General features: G+C 32.7%; 1 non-coding gene across 1 annotated transcript; it reads right to left on the reverse strand.

The window, feature by feature from the left end:
* Positions 1–450: 450 nt before the first annotated feature.
* On the reverse strand, positions 451–522 carry Trnae-uuc. Its single transcript has one exon. It is a non-coding gene; the product is annotated as a tRNA-Glu (tRNA).
* Between the last annotated feature and the right edge of the window lie 17980 nt (positions 523–18502).

Raw genomic sequence — 18502 nt, forward strand, 5'->3', positions numbered from 1 at the left:
TCGAAAATTTGGAAATTTTTGCCATATAATGGCTTATTATTCAAGAAAACTCTTGTACAGGGTGGGATCCATAAGGTAGACAGATCTATATGGTCCAAATTCGGTGAAATTCATTTCCATATATTTCCAAATTATTGCTATGAACCAATTTTCACCATAAAATAAGACCTTTTTAACATAGGAAGGCTTAGTCTCCGCGAGTGCGATTATATGAAAAGTGATTAAAATATTACCCCGAAATACTGCTTGTCGGCATTTTGGTGGATATATTTTGAAAATTGCAGTTTTCATCACGTGGGATGGTCGTAAAAAGAGGCTTTGTGTCTATCTTAACTCAGTGCGGGTGCTACATATATCTGCTTAAGCTTAGTATATGGTTGATTCAGACCATAACACCGAGAACTACTTAAAAAAAAAAAATAAATAAAAAGAAAAATTTGACTCGTCAAATTCCCATACCGGGAATCGAACCCGGGCCTTCTGGGTGAAAGCCAGATATCCTAGCCACTAGACCATATGGGACACACAACGCACCTGACGAAATTTCATACTAAAACTATCAATAATGATATGATTAGTTTTAATATAAAATTGAAAACTAAAAAGTTTATAAAATATGAAAAAAACGCGCTGAAACCCACAACACATTAATGCTAAAAATAACTATATTAATAAAAAAACAAAAAAAAAAAACAATTGTTTAATTACTGTTGCTTGATATAGAGAATGAAATCTTCTTCTTCTTCACATCTGTTTGCGTTGCACTACATCACAAGAATAAAATTCTCCAATCACCTGCGATACTATATTTTATAATCTTCTAACTTATACCAAAATATCTTGCGAACACATGTTTCACTTACTTACTTCCACTTACTTAAAAAAAAAAATGTATTTAATAATACAAGTACTTTCAAAAAATGTGCGCAAAATATACACAAGAAAATATACTTTTAGGAAATTTTCGCAAATCTGCCTATCGTTTATAATTTGATTGATAGACGCACACACACAAACTATGAAACTACTAATTCATTGTCCATACCGCCTACCGTGTCGTTATAAATTTGACCCACTATTTAAATTGACAAATTCTTGTTATTAATATAAAAATTTTCAAATTGTTTAAAAACGTATAACCTTCAGCATATGTCTTGCAATACCTATGTCTTACAACGAAATATATTAACTCTGTCCGGACATACGACACGCGTATAAGGACTTAAAACCCCCAGGTCAAGAAAGGTGAGCTAACAACGGGACCACTATATCTTTTCCCTTAGCAAAAACGCGAACAGACATCGAACAGAGTACAAATATTAAATGGCCTCCAGTTTAACCTGGAAATATCCGATTTTTCTCAATTTCTGCGTACTTGGGACGGGCCAAACAGACAAAACTGGAGAGATAAATTGTCGCAAATGAAGGATATGAGATGTCGCCAGTTAACGTATTGAAAAGAGGTGCGTTAAGAGCACCGCATGAGGTGTGCGCAGGTTCAAATCTCAGTGCGGTAGAGTTTACTTTGATCCCAGCTAACCGTCACTTATTGGCGGTTTTCCCCAGTCAATGATTCCGTTGAATTGGAACCATTTATTTACATACTACACTTTGCTAAACTTGACAAATAGCGGTGCCATGAATATCTGGCATTAGCGATTCACTTGGTTGGCTAGCATCAACATATTTTATGCTTCATTTGGCGTAGCACGTCCATCTTTCTTTATCTGTCACAATTCGGTAGGACTTTGCTTCGAGTTTGCGAAGAGATACTTACTTACCAACTGAAAATTATAGTTTGATGTGAGTAAGTTGCACTATTAACATAAAACGATACACGATACTAACTAATTAAACCCGATTTTATGAACGCCTCAAAATAAATTTTCTAACTAATAGAAAGAGAATATCGTAAGACTGTCCTCTTTTATTCGTTCGTGGCGTGGGAACTTAATCGAATTTAATGAAAGGTCAACTTTTGTTTTCCCTTCGCCATTACTCGCGTACACAGTTATATGTTTTAATGTTTGAGTACATTACAATTTCCGTATTTATGCTCATTATACCCAAAATTGCTCTTTGTCGTCTTTTGGCAATATTAACATATATAAATGCATGCGTGTCAGTGTTTATGGTATCAAATTTCGCGTGAAACACATTTAAACATTAGATGGCAAGTAACGTAATTGGTTAAAAGGGCTTTTGCTTACATATTATTTCCGTTCACAGTAAGGTAACAAACCGCAAGTCAATACGAAAAAAAAAAGAAAAAAAATGCAAAACTTCCCGATTGCTTCATAAAATTAGGTACATAATAACAATAATAATAATAATAATAATAATATGAATAATAATAAAAATAATAATATATATATATATATATATATATATATATGCAGATAAACATAACTTCCCTATAAGAAAAAAAAAAAAAACAATTATTACACCAAATATTATTTTAAAACAATAAAATGAAAATTTCCCACAAAAAGAAAAATATTTCTCTGTGCGACATAAAAAAAAAACAAAAAAACACCATTGCAATTGTCTTCTTCTTCTTATTGTATATTATACTTAAAAGCAAATTTACAACAATATTTTCTCAGTATTATTGCTGTTTTTTCTTTTTTTTTTTCTTTTTTATCTCTTAAAAGTAAAATTTTTATGTATCTTTGTATACTGGCGGGGGTAAATTAATTTCGTTATATCATTTGTAACGGGTAGAGATGCGCATAAGCGCATAAGCGGTCTATCCCGCATCCATTTTTTTTTTTTTTTTTTGATTTTCTTTCGTCTTCTAAAGATTTTCAAATACAAATGTAAAAACTCGAAAAATGCTCTTTAGAGATGATCTTTGGGTAGATAATATATCAATAAATAGGTCCGCCTTAGATGAATTGCACGGAAATATTGATATCTCCTATTTTACTAGCTTACCACGTAAACCGTTAGTCGAGCAAGATTTTATTCGGAATCATGTTGTCGGTACGAGTAGAGTTCCCCCCAAAAGAAAAAAAAAAAACGAAAAGTCTTAGATCTTCTTTGTCTGGACATAGCTACGAATGGTCTATTCAAACCCATCGCCCACGTTCCGCGCATTATGAGGAAATCTTTGAAGTGAGGGATATCGCGTATTCGTCTTAAGCCACCTTAAGCTTTTTTACTTGTTTATGGTTATAAAAATTTTTGTAACTTCATACTTTTACTTTTTATAATTTTTCTACTGTCGTCGTTATTGTTGTGGTTGTTTTTGTTGCATATCGAAAAATTATTAAAAATTTTACTTACTTTCTCACCTGTTTGAATACCACAACTAATAATACTCGTAATATCTATGGTATTTCTACGAGCGTATGTTTACTCACTCATATGCGCAAGTGTGTGCTTGTGCGGGTGTACACGAGTATGTGCCTTAATGATTTATACCTAGTGCTTCAAATCAAATGGAATTAAAATATTTAATCACTGAATAAAAAATATTACATTTAAGCTTATGCTTGCTTAAGCTTATAATAATCGTTAACGTTAACGAGCAATATACAGTAAGACCCCAGTCGTCTTATCCAGTGCTCAAAATCACTTATCATTGAAAAAGATATGGGGCGAGAGTTAGTTGTGTCTACTTTGTCATGGCAGCTCTTCGACATAGAATCGAACAATTTGAAAAAGATCTTGGTATACCCGCACCTTTCCGCGGTTCGCTGCGAAATCGAATTTGTATTCTACAGCAACTAACAAGCATTGTGCAGGCGTTTCCCGCTTAACAGGATACTTGTAAAGCGCGGTTTCCATACAACATGTCACTCACTACATTGATCTACAATAGGTCAACGTACATATTTTATAACACGGTTCCGGTATAAAGCGAATAAGATTTCGATACAACACGTTGTACATTGTTATGATTTATTTTGCATCTAAACTTAAATCATATTTTTCTATATAATATTTTAGTTTACATAAAACAACAAATAAAAAAATTACAATCGGCAGGAGCCGAATCTCGCGTATCCCTTAGTATGATCTTCGCATTCTACTCTCCAAATTCTTTCATTTGATACCCATATCGCTGGTCGTATTAAGAAAAAATTAATTCACTAGGTCGCGCTGCCTGCCAAATTCATATCAGAATTAACCCATTTTTTGGCCGATAATATTCCTTCGTTTGAGGAATGTTCAAAATAGTTTTCAATCTTGTTTGCCTCATGATAAACACGCATAAAAGCTCAAAAACTGAAAGAAATATAATTTAATCGTTTGCAACTTTATGTGGGCATGGCCGATTTTACCGCATTTTTGCACGTAAAGAGTTGAGTGCTTCGTAAGGTAAATATGTGTGAATGAAGGTTATATCCACGCCTCCTCTTTTCCCTTTAGCCATCATTTCCATGGTATTCACACAAAGCTATCTGACTATCGAGGTATATTGCGGAACGGGATCAACTGAATCAAATTGACCTAGGAACCCAAATAAATTTCCCTCATAAGAAGAAGAAGAAGAAGACATACTCCAATTGAAGATTGTATACCGAAAGTTTCACGGCGTGATGGGTATTTCAAATTCGATTTTGTCGATTTTTCAAATATCAAAATATATCTTATGGTATATTAATCATAGATTACCGTAGCTTTTAATTGAGGAGATGATTTCAATGCAAAGTTATGCCATGCAATTTGTTGAATTATAATTGTATGCAAGCATATATGTACATGTATAGCGATCAGCGATCAGTTGTAGTTGAATTGAATTCAATTTCAATCAAAATCAAATGCATACCGATTGCGGTGCTGTAATCTGTTTTAATTTATTTAAAAAGTTTCTCTCTCCGTTTCAATTTAATCGACAAACCGCAAAGCGTTCGTATCGCTCAAAATGTGCATAAAAGTTGAATAAACTTTAATAAATCAAGTTTTTCCGTTTCCGTATGGTTAACTTAAATATATTTCTCTTTTCTTCTTGCTTTTAATTCACTTTACTTCTTTTATTCGCATTTTTTAATCAATCTATATATTTGCGAATGCTTTATTAAAACTTATTTAAAAACAACTTATGACAATTGCATCCGCACGTTTAAAAAAAAAAATAGCTAAATAGATGGATGATCTAATGTACGAAAGATAATTGCGGTAGTGATGAGCATTAAAAATTCGACGGGAAGCTAATATGTTAAGTTGCCGGAAAAATATTAATGCGTTGTTACGTAAATAACTGTTTACAAAAAGTTGTTAGGATTTGTATCTTGGATGCTAACGATTTATATACATACATATATGTATGTATGTATGTATTGTATTCCCATGGCTGCTATTATGTTATTGAGTGTGCGTTCATTTTATCATCATATCTTTAACTTGGAGAAAAACTCATTAGGATGAAATTTTACGATTCTTCGGTTCTTCCCGTAAGCGTTCTGCACAACGCTGCACAGGTTTTATGAGGAGTCTTGAAATGCGTCAATGTACTAGAATTCACCGACCCATTAGCTTGAACATAAATTTACATAGATAGACATCAGACGGACAAGCGGACAGGCAGGCTCAGAATCATTTTCTGAATCGTTTAGTATAACAAAAGATTAGTCCATCTTAAGCGCATCTGCATGTTACATACGTCCGTACAAACTTAATATACTCTGTACCGCGAGTGATGTAGGATATAAGGAATGGGCAAGTTTTGTTTCATTGTTCGTCCATCTGTCCCTCCTGTTATAGAGCTCTGCACTTGCCCTCTTACATCAAGAATGAAAACAGTCATCACCGGTAGCTTCACGAAAAGGAAAGAATACAAGGGATAACTTATAGCAAATATTGATTTAAAATTTGGTACCGCAATGTCGGGTTTGAATAACTAACTGACATGATCATGACGAGCTAAATATTGGAGTGAGGTGAAGCGTTTCTTTTTTTCTTCTCTTCTTATTTGGCCTACACTGTAATGCATTTCTGTTCAATGAGATTCCATTATATTGTTTAAATAATTGATTTTCATATTTTTGAATAACTTTTATATGACCTTATGAGTGGTGAGTGATTCATTTGGAATTATCCGACTTTTATACCCAGTATCCAGTTTACTGCGAATACATTCAATTTGTCAAAAAGTTCGTAGACATACCCCGGAAGAAATCACTATACATACACTCTTTATCACTATCAAATTCTGAATCGAACTGACAGGTCTGTCTGTTCATCTATCTAATGATCTGCGTGAAATCCTCCCGCAGTCGCAAAAATTAAGATATCAGCTTGAAATGCGGCAAAAACATTTTGAGTTTTAGGAACAAAGATTGATATTGAATGTGGGCCAAATCGGGGAAGGTCGCAGTGCAAGTTAAACTGAACAGAAACTTGAGTTTTCTATTCATTACCCGTAAACTACAACAAATACAAGGGTCAAAGTTTACAGATACATTGTATGAATTATCGTAACGCAGTATCTGTATAAAAAGGAAGGCATTGGGTGCAAAAAAAAAAAAAAATGAAATAGTCACAGCCTGCACTGGATGGTTTAGCTGTTCGCGTACGTGCGTACGTGGTTAACGGGCATTTCCCCTTTCGCAGTAAATAAATAACTTAAGCAATAACTCATTTAACTGAAACACTAACTCATTTCGCTAATAGGCGGATGGTTTACATTGCAACAGGTTACTTGACTGCGCCCTAGGGTGCCGCCTCTTTGTCATAACTAATTAACAAATTTAACAAGTATGCCAAGAATACATTACGTTTAACTTATTGCAAAATATATTTGTTTTTTTTTTTTTTTTCTTCAAAGAAGGCGGCGATAATAAGCGTATTGCGTAAGCTGTAATTTAGTAAACTATGTTAAACAAATAATTCAAATTTTTTGTTAAATAGCGTCGCCTATTACGTAAACTATTAAAAAGGAGCATAAAAAACCAAAAAAAAAAAATAAAAATGAGTTTTTCTTTATTGTTTACAAATGAAACAATTGCCGAACGAATAAATTATGTGTTTGTATTAAACACAATGCAAGAACGTATCAGTATAGGAAAAATATCTTATCTCTCAGAGGCTTCGAATAAGTGAAATTCTATGCCGAAAGAGAAAAAATTGTTTTTGCCGAACACGTGAGTTTTTCTGCTTAATACGAAAGATAATGCTTTCGATCGGTGACGGGTGATACACAATTGATGGATTGTACACAATTTCCAAAGCTCAAGCAATCATAATGCAGGTTAAGCGCATCGTTAACATAAGCTATAAAACTGAATATCCACTCACTACCGGCACTGGCGTTGTGTGGAAGAGTCAGTTAAGTTTCCAGTGTATTAAGAATTTTCTCAGCCAACTAAAGAATGCTCCCAACCAAGGACAAGTACAATTGATTTGAAAAACTAGTGCGATATGCAAGAACGACTACGTCCTAAGTTTTGGGGTTGATATAGAAAAACTCGTCGAGAAAATGTGGTAACATGCTGGTAAGCTACTAGTTTCAATTGTTGGATTCAAACTGTTGGAGCACGGACCCCACCCTATATATAGTGAATAATCGAAGAGGACCAGTTTCTCTTAACATTAGAATTCTGCTTAAAAAAGGTGGGAAACTAATAGGTAAAATATTTTTTACAATCTTTTTTTGTTAAAAAAAATCGGTAAAAACTTATTTCTAGACGCAAAGCACTTCTTTCACAGAATCCTGTCACTGTGAACTACATGAAAACCGTTAGTCTTAAACAAATTTGTAGAATGATTTCTATCGTCTAATTATGTGTAGCCCATTGGCTGAGAAAGCTGTCATGGCCTATGTACGAAAATATGATTTACATTTCAGAAAAACGAAAATTTGTAATCAAAGTCCTTTTATCCTGAATCCACTTGACTGTTATTCCTCAAAAGTGACCCACTGGACAAGGTTAAATTACTGGCTTTTCGACGAGCTAAAGATATGATTAGCTTTCTTCCATTTCTCTGTGTCTACGAGCGTGCATTTGTCTACATCAATATCTATACCCTTCCGACAGGCCCTGCACCGACGTATTGGCATGTCCATCCATGACAAGTCAATGGAAAACTGACGCATGTCTAAAAATGCTCGTTTGTGGGATAAGACGCGTGCAAGACAAGAAGAGTGCCCAGTTTTCTCATCAAACATAGCAAATAGTTTTCATATAGTTTGCCTCGTACCCTCGTATAATTTGATTCTGTTACTAAATTTATTTCCGACTTTACCAAATAAGAAAACTGAGTCAAATTTTACCATAATTTTCATGCAATTTTGGCAGAATTTCGGTGCGCTTCCATACTCTCCATTGAGGAATGGAGGGATAATAGAGATTACCATCTGTTTTTATCGTCCAGCAATGCGCCTTATAGATGGCATAACGTAGATATATTCTCGATCAGTATAAGATTCGAAATCGATTTAGTAAATCCCTCATCCTTATCGGTTCGTTCGCCTCTCAGTTGTTGGAATACTCACTACCGCTAAAATTCCTCGACAATGTTGACATACCGTCATAATCCACTTAACCAACCATAATAGAGAAAAATTTGCTCTAAGACTTATTGCAAATTTTATGTGAGGTCAACCAGAAGAGCAATATAAAAATTATTTGAACCGAAAAATTGACACGCCCCTATTTAATAAAATAATTATTGCTATAAATATACTAAATTGCATTGCTTTAAGACCTGTCTAAAGTGTTGGGTATTCGCACACCAGTGAATATAATTTGCTTACTGGATTTTTATTAATTTTTCTTCAATTCTAATCATATTTATTACGTATATAAAGTGTATTTATTGCTCAAAATTGGATGGATATATATGAATTTATAATTTTGATTGTGGCAACAAAAAACAAAACCGGTTTACCAAGCGCAGCAAATCCTCGTAATTTACTATTTATTTGGTTTTTCATCATTAAAACCTAAACAATTACAGAACACACATCAAAAATGTTTTAAACGCTTGCAGGTGTTTTTCATTTGTTTTAACATTTTTAATTATAAATAAATATATAAATTATTCGGTTTATATTAAAGTAGGTCAGATACATACGTCAAAAACCTAATCTAATTCACATAATGCGGTGATTTAATATTTAGCTGCAAAGTGAATTAAGGTAAAACAAATAATAGCACTATATAGTCGACCAAGGTCGACCATTATATACCCTACACCACTTCACCTAATACAGTTATTCGCTCGCTTTGGCACCAAAAACTACACTGTACTTTCATGCAGAGGAATATTTTTGACGAAAGCCCGCACAGTGAAGCATGCTCAAAACATCCAAAGTTTAGCAAACGTAATTTTTACCAGGTAAGGTCTTGCTTTTCATGATAGCCTCTATCTAAATATATTAGTATCTACAAAATAGATCTACGTCATGCAAATTCCTTATCGTTAATTTTTTTTTTATTTTTATTAAATTACTGCTATGGACTAATAGTCATCAGAAAATATTAAAAATCAAAACTCTTTCTAGAAGCCTTACTATTCATGAGAAATCTTATATGGAATGGGGTCCAAGAAATATACTTATGTGCTTCAAATTTGGCCCACTTGTTACTACCGTGAACAAATTTTCCTTATAATACACTGCCAATTAAGGCTTTTTGGCATATAAAGATTTAAATTTTCTGCGGATTCTTATATGCGATGGTATCGAAAATAGAGATCTAATTTGCTACTATGAACACACCATTTTCACCATGAAATATTGAAAATTGTATTTGTATTTACCATGTAAAGATTCAGTCTACGTAGAAACGGGTTCAAAAAATTGTCCCACCCGAAAAAAACAAACAACAACAATACAAATTTGGAATGTCGAAGTACTATTACTCAGCGAGTTTTTTTCTTTCATACAACGACTTTTCTTTTCTCTAAATAAGGCTTTATATAGGGAATGGTCGGAAAAATGGCCTTTCGTCACTGACTCAAAGTAGGACAGTGTACGAAATTTCATCAAAATATTTCAACAATTGCGGCTTGTAGGTTGAACACGAAAATACATGAATACACATCGGACGGACAGACGGACGGAAACTTAATAATGAAACGTGGATCTATCTTAAGCATTTTTGGGTGTTGCGTAACTACCTGAAACATTAAAATATTTCGTGCCACATATGGTGTAGAGTAGAATCAGGCATAAAATAAAAGCGCAAAATTATAATAAAGTCTTTATTTTAAATTAATTTTAATGCCATAGTAAATTATTTATGAATAAGTTTTTGTTGCTTGCCACTAAATCATTATTAGTGCGAAGAGAGCTCATTTATTTATTTATTTTATTTTTATTTCTTATTTTTTCTTAAATATCATCTTTACCAGCTACATTTTTCCTGTTATTATTTCCTTATATAATTTTATCATAAACCTGACATAGACATATAAACACATGTTTGCAGTAAATAGTAAAAGAAGAGCCAACCATATCAAAATAATAAACAGTTACATAAACTATACAAGATCAACTGTAATCATTTATTTGGTGCAGAGTATGTACCAACCAACCACAGCAAGCGAATGCGCAAACATATATATATGTATACATTTACACACATTTAGTCACACTATTAGTACATATGGTTAAAATGTACACATGAGCACATAGGTTTATAATCGTTTCTTGGAAGATAATGATATGTGGACGGACAGCAAGCAATACCACAGTATCTCCTCTATGGTGTATGCTTCTTCTATAAAATAAGAAAATTTCTTTAGAAAACATTGTATAACAGGTTTCGGTTTTTGCTCAATTTCGAACATCATCAGGCAAGAGATTGTTTTGGTGATTGCCACCACCATTGTCAGTCAGTCATTTGTTTGGTTGAACGTAACGCGTTAACACACTTTTGTATAAGTTGCATCCAATAAGTGTTTGTTTCTACGACTAGTCGGCTACTCTGTAATTATGCTAAAATGTGAAAAAAAAATTTTTTTTAAACAACAACAACAACAATAAAACAGAAACAAAACGCAACATCCCCATCTTCAAGTTATACAACAACTAAATAGTGTACTATAATGTAAATTTGTGGGCACTGCACTACACGCCACTGTACGCTTCTTCTTTCTGGTCATTCCAAATAATTTCGGTCATTGATTACGGTTCGTTTAAGAATTGACCGCATTTTTCCTTCTATTTTTTTTTTTTTTTTTTGTTTTTCTTTCTTGCTTTTTTCTTCTCTTCGTCTACTAAAAAAAAAAAATAGTGATAGCAGCCGTGAGACACGTGAAGGAATACAATTTTAACAATTCTGCGACACTTAAACTAAAAATCGTATCATCGAAAAAATGGTAGCGCTTTCGATAGGTTCTCATCGCAAAAAAATTATCCAAAATTGCAAAACCAAGTTAAAGTTTCAGTTATTTCTGCTTTATACTTCAAATAAGATTTATATATAATCCATCCATTTGTATGTAAAAAAATGAAAAGCTTTGCCTGATTTTTAATATAAAATAAAACTGACTGGCCGATGACATTTTCGCCAACGATCAGCTGATCATTTTACACTTAAGCGATTTTACTCGTAGAACGTATGAAACTTATGAATAAAAAAATTGATATAAAAATTACTTCCTCTTATCATCATAACTAAATCCAAAGATATTCGTAGTCTTCGCAACAAAACGTAGTCAAGCAGAAGAGTCCGTTAACACTTACCAATCGAATTCTAATGGTGGTTGTTGGTCACATCGAAGTTAGTCGCCTTATTGCACTTAGGAATTGTTCAGAATGTTATACGCTTCCCCATCTATTCCCGCGTTAATACCAATTATATCAACAAAATCTTGAATGGCATAGTTAGCCCAAGTCATAGAAGGCAATTATATCCCTAGTCATCGAAAACCTGTACGCAATTTTCCGATGACTTTCGGTTGTCCAAACAAAATGTTAATTAACTTTGATTGAAAAATCTTTTAAAGCTGACCTCGTAACGATTCTTAGAAACTTTCTTTCATTTATAGTCCATAAAATCTAGTGAAAACGATAATGTTGGACTTTATGCAAAAACAAAGCTAACTTAAATGCTGCAAAGTGGATTTTATACGCAACTTTCTCGTAACCTACCTAAACCAATTCGGATTAATGTCAATTATCGGAGAGAGAAATAATCATAATGACTAATGGCAATTCTTCGAAGCAACCTCAACGCGAGTATCGAATTTATTATTATTATTATTATTATCGTTGCAAGCGATTATTTCAATCATAAAATGTGAGAAAACCTTCTTCGTCTTGGTCTCGTGTTTGATTTAATTTAATAACAACGAAAGGTATCTCTTAACCACGTTTAGGTATTAACGATCATCATTCTACACTTTATTTCCACTTTCTCTTCAACTTTTATTTGCTTCTGATTCTGTAAAAATTTATGCTAAATATTCTTTATAGTCTGTCTATACAGCATTTTTTCAGGGGATAGTTAACACAACGTTTAAAATGAAAACCAAACCTGTAAACCTGTAAAATAAGATTCATCAGCATTTGTGCTATAAAGAAAACAAACAAAAAAAAAAAAAAACCGTTCTATGTAATCTATACAATAAAAAATTTGTGCATAGAAGAAAAAAAAAAAACAAGTTTTATAGGCGAGAAGAACATAAAAAAAAAAACTTTCATTTATATAAAAATTCTTAAAAATTTTTGGTTAAAGAGAAAAAAAATTCTAATATTCACCTTCTTCTTCTCCATAGCAATCTCATCTATCAACCTAAATAATTTTTCAGTTAAATTGGGTTATATTGTTGTAAATATTCTTGATGCTATCGAGATATCGTAGAGAGTCAGAAAAACTGACTCTAAGCCAAGTTACGACTGTAAGTTACACATAAATACATGGATGACCTTCTTTAAGATGGACTGGTTTGCGTGGACAAATGCGAAAAAAAGAAATAAAAAAAACCAATGGCCTAAAATATGTTGAGCTTGATTACTGGCAAAATGGTCATAATTTGCCAAACTCCAAGACATATGTACGGGCGAATAGATGTGCAACGAGTGTGTGTTAAACTCAAATGTAAGATTTTAAGCTATAAAGATGAAGAAGAAATTTTATGGACGAATGTATTAAACACTTTTAGATGAACTGTTCACCGAACTCATAAATATGTGATTTACGCAAAGCGAAAACTAAGAAAGCGTTTTCTCGATTCTGGAAATCGCGAAAAGAATTACGCCTCGCCTATCGCACTGACAACAAAATAAAACCACAAAATATGTGAATTCTAGTTGGAGAAAAGTCAATATATATATATATAAAGTGGATATGAAAGCGATCAAGGTCAAGCAAAGGCAGAAACGTAAACTTGCTCTTAGCAACCATTCGAAGACAGCTGGTTAAGAAGACAATCTCTCAACGTTCGCTTCACACACCTCCTGACTCAAAAGTCGGACACTTACTTACGATGTCCTATTATAACGTAACGAATGGGAATTACTTTTGGAGCGCAGCAGATTATTGAAACTCAGAAACTTTTGCACTTTCTCGCAGAGTTTGCGCTCTTGCTTAAGGAATCGGGAAATGCCTTAGATGGAAAAATACTCTTGAAAACTATTGCTTTTGATGGCTGGACAAAGTGAAAGAATTGTCAGAAACAGAGCAAAGTTCGCTCGTTGGGAATTTTTATTGCGTTTACGTGAATCGCGAAGTCCTTCAAAAAGCCACGGGCAGAACTTTATCAATCGAGTCCACAACAGAAAATTTAAAAGCGAACAATGATGAAATGGAATACAATAATAAAATATTATTGCATTACTTTTCAATACCAATAGAATGGAAATTTTATTTTCTATTGTCACGGGGTTTAATACTTAATAAATAATATCTTAGTAACAGCATAGGTGTTTCCGATTTCCACATACAAGGACTTCAAGCGTTTGCAGACAATTATTAACAAAATATTAAGACGACAGCTTAATATTAAAGATATAAGGAGACAATCTCCTATACAGTGTCGGTATAGCTAATCAATAGTAATAATTTTCATATTAATTTTTCAAATCCAAATGTTCGGTCTTCCTGCTTGGATGTGATTCTCACTTACCTAGAAGAAATCCTCGGAAAAATTAATATATATTAATACATTTATCCAAACAAGAGAGCTTTACGCGAACATATTATGCGCAAGGCTTTAAGTGATATATGAATCAAATTTGCTTAGACAGATTTGAGATAGAATGACCTTTTATTGTACCGATCAATCCAGAATCATTTCCTGTATCCATGTCAAGTCATCTGTCTGTCCGTCTGTCCGCCTCGTATTTTTGTATTCAACTTACCGATGCCAATTTTTTCATATAAATAGTTTTATAAAATTTGGCATATCGCCGCGCATTAGCCCAAGGACGAAATCTATTGAAATATGTTGAGTTCGGGTCACATTGTCGACAACTATTCCAATATAAATGAAGCGTCATTTTGAAAAATCCTTGTATGATTACGTGTACTAAGCGAATGATGATGTAGGGTGCTCAATGCTGCGCCGTAAAACAATTTAATATTTTCATGCGAGAAATACGATAACACATCTCTATTTATCCGCATAGATTTTCAACTTTGTTCATAGCTCGTAAACAAATTATCAAAGATTTTACAGCGTTTACTGTTCTGAAATGGTATGGACAAACCCTTAACGCAACTCTCACAACGAACGTTGTCTTCGATTGAGTCGCTGCTGCCCAAGGTACGGAATTCCTTTCTGGCTATGTGTCTAGGAGACACAACGCGGTATAATAATACACATTTTGTAAAAAGGGTTAACTTGGATACCATGACTAACTTCAAATGTGCAAAGTTTTGTTTTTTCTTTTGTTTTAGTGTTAACTGTTTATTTAAAGTAAAGTAAGAGACAAATTTTTTTCAATAACTAAAAAAATATACGTTCAAGCTGCAAATGAGTCTCAAGAGAGCATTATGGTCAAATTAGGATTAATACCAATGAATGTATACATAATTTCAACCTGCGAACGTGCCATACCTCTTAGGAAACTCTTTGTTAATAATACAGAGATCACTTATTTTAAAGTCTAAAGACCTGTCACGTTGAACACAACATATTGTTTATTTAATCTACGTTAGTTCTACGATTAACCACAAGTTATACTTTCCCTGTTTCGATCTTCTGAAATAATCGCGAGGGTGAGCCGCAAAGCTTTTAATAACTTCCTAATAGTATTAATTGTGAAATTTCAAATTTGAATTTGTGTGCTTAGGTTTGTTATCATAAGAAACCAGAAGTTAAATCATTAAAACTTGCATATATTTAAGTGTTGATTCTTATACGGTATTCACTTCCTTTATGCAGTTTTCTACTGCTTACCTTACTGCCTACCAATCTATTGTATCTTCTTAACATCAAAGCAATCAGTGCATGAAGCATTCAGAGAGTCATGTAGTTAGTGTAAGTATCTCAATAAAATCAGTAAGATACTTACTACTAAAAAAATAGTATTGTTTAAAAAAAAATAAATAAATAAAAAAAAAAAAAAAAAAAAAAAAAAAAAAAACAATTTCTTAAAATAACCTTAACTTTTTTGGTAAACTTTTGAAATAAAGAGAAACTTACAATAGTAAGCGAGTGGGTGGTTAACTAACTATAAAAAAAAAAAAAAAAAAAAATGAAAAAAATAAACATTGTAAGCAAGTACGGCTACTGTACGATTTGAAAAACATTAGCTTTTTCGCAAATGAACACTTTACAATCAATTTTCAGTTGTGTTTGTAGAAGCACAAGAACCGAAAAAAAAAAAAAAAAAAGGAAAAAGCCATCAAATCCCATAAAACGCAAAACCATTTATTATACAATCTTGCCGTTTAAAGTGTGTCACAATGACCATTAACACACATTTTCCCCATACAAAGGAAACGTTACTTGCATCTTTATATACGTACACACACACACACATATATATATATACATATATACATATCATCTTGATCAATTGTAAGCATTTAATTACGCTCACCTTTTGTGTACGGACGGATGGACTGGCAAGAAAGAGTTATAGAAGATCTTGTCAACCATATAAGAATTTCGAATTTTTTTTTGTTTTTTTTGTTTTTTTTTTTTTTTGCTTCTACTCTTTCTCTAGCGTTTTATTTTCTTGGCTATTTCAACAGTTTCTGTTACCATTAGCAAAACCGTTATGAAATTATTGATTGTATAATAAACACGTACGTAATGGTTTTTCCAAATAGCATACTCTCATGTATGTAATGTAATGTTATGTTATGTTATTTCTTACAGGAGCAGTAAAAAGTAGCAGCTGCAAGACATTCCATAACAATAATAAAAATGCATTTCAATGCTTAAGAATTCTACGCTCACAGGACAGACAACTAATTCTAGAGAAGAAAATCAAAAAAAAAAAACAAAAAAAGAAGAAAACAAACAAGTAAGAAAGCTTAGTACACCTTAAGGCGAGTCTTGGATACTCACTGTCTCAAGCAAACTTATTTACAAGAACAGTAATGTATTATATTGTTAAGTTTTTTTTTTTTTTTTTTTTGTTTTCAAGTGAATGACACCATTTTCATTCTGAAATTTTAGATGACTCCAATAAACATTTGTGCCAAATCGCACATTGCATTGCATTGTTGTATGGCTATAAGTGAAAGAATTCTAACAAAAGTTTTTCAAATTTTTAATTCATTTAATTTAATATACAATTAAATTAACAGACATAACAGGATGAAATAGATGAACCAATCATTACAAAGCGATAATTCAGAGTTGCATTTATCACTATGTTGAATCAAATGTATTAAGTCTTTTGAATTATAAGAGCACAAATTCTGGATGAAAGGAATGGATGCAATCGTAGTTGGAAAAAACTGCACTAAAAATTTTCATTAAATAATCATTCATAGCGAGTTTAATATTCAACACAGTAGACTTGTGCTATGAATGCCAGCAAAAATGCATTCGTCTGCTATGATAATAAATTGGGTATTCTCGGTTATAAATACTGGCGGTGTTTGGCCAGAAACAGTAATAGATCGCTGCAAGTTCAAAATTTCATATCTGTCACAATAGCATTTGAGTTATTCATATAATTGCACCTGTTCATCAATCATTTTTGCTTCGCTGAAAAAGAAAATTGCAACTCTTCGTAATTGTTTCAAAATGTGTTAAGTAAATATTTCTTAAATCTATGTTATTAAAAATACGAAGAAGGCACTGTATCAAGCACCTTCCTCCTTATGGGGGAAATCTCTATAAACTCTACAAGATCTCGTTGCTTTATTGAAGTCTTTCGGTAAATATTCGTCTGGTCGCGAAAATAAAGCCATCGTCTTCAAATTTAGTAGAAACAGTATTGAGATTGGGCCAAATCGGTCGAAGGAAACGTCTATACGGCAAAACAACCTCAGGCTATCTCTGTTTTTAAAATTAAACAAGAAATGTTTTTCCGCTCATTACTTGTAAACCAAAACAGATAGATCAATACAAATTTACATTGATATTCTATGAACGATTCTATAGGACCTGTACAAATATGGATAAGAAATCGGCCCCGCTTAACCAATATTAGCAAAATATTGAAATTTCAGTGTTTTTTTTTAAATGTTTGCAACACCCAGAAGAACCCTTCAGAGATCCTATAATGTCGACATAGCATTGCTCAGTACAAAATGTGAATCGTTCTAAAAAATATTGTCAGTCCGTGCGTCTATCCGGCTGTCAATTGCCCATGGCCGCAGTCATCTGCAAATATCTGCTTGAAATTTTGCAAAAACATTAAATGTCGTTGCACTCGGGTTGATATTAGAAATGAACGAAATCGGTAAAAGGACACGCCCATAGAACATATCCCAACTTTCTGCTATAGAGTATGAAAATTCAATTTTTTGCTTTTTTAGGATAACAGTGAAGGGCATAAAAGGGTTCGGTCACTGCCAAATCTAATTTTCTTACTTTTTTATTTTGCTTATAGCGTAGTCTTATGTTATTAAAAACATATGTTTCACATTAAATCTACTGATAAGTAATTCATATGCCATGTTAACGCGACCCTTGTGTTTTGCCATTGATGTAAATGGAGTGAGCTCGACTTTGGAAACACTGGTTTAATTAAATACATCTCTTTATAATATCTCGATGCATTATAAATTTTATTATATAGCATTTTTTCTGCGCAATTTTTCATACTAAAAGATTTATTCGAATTGCGTATTCAGTTTAACGTACGGTTAACTAAACGTATAAATGAGTGACAACTGCACAGATATCTCATTAATAGCTTTTGTAAATAGTAATAAATTTGAAAATATAAAGAAGACTATGCAGTAACTTGATAATCTGGTTTTTTCATTGTATGTATATAAAGTATTCTGTATTATGGCGCAATGGACTTTTATCTGTATTATTGTTGTTGTTATTGTTTTTTGTCAGATTGAATTTAAGCAAAATTTCAATCGTCTCACTCCCAACCCGAATGAATCGCGCTTGTAACTTGACGAGTTTGTTTGCAAAAATCACTAACGTTAGCCGCAAATTTACACATGCTGTGAACAAAAAA

The sequence above is a fragment of the Glossina fuscipes genome, unplaced genomic scaffold, assembly GCF_014805625.2.
Source record: "Glossina fuscipes isolate IAEA_lab_2018 unplaced genomic scaffold, Yale_Gfus_2 64823, whole genome shotgun sequence".
NCBI classification, from domain to species: domain Eukaryota; kingdom Metazoa; phylum Arthropoda; class Insecta; order Diptera; family Glossinidae; genus Glossina; species Glossina fuscipes.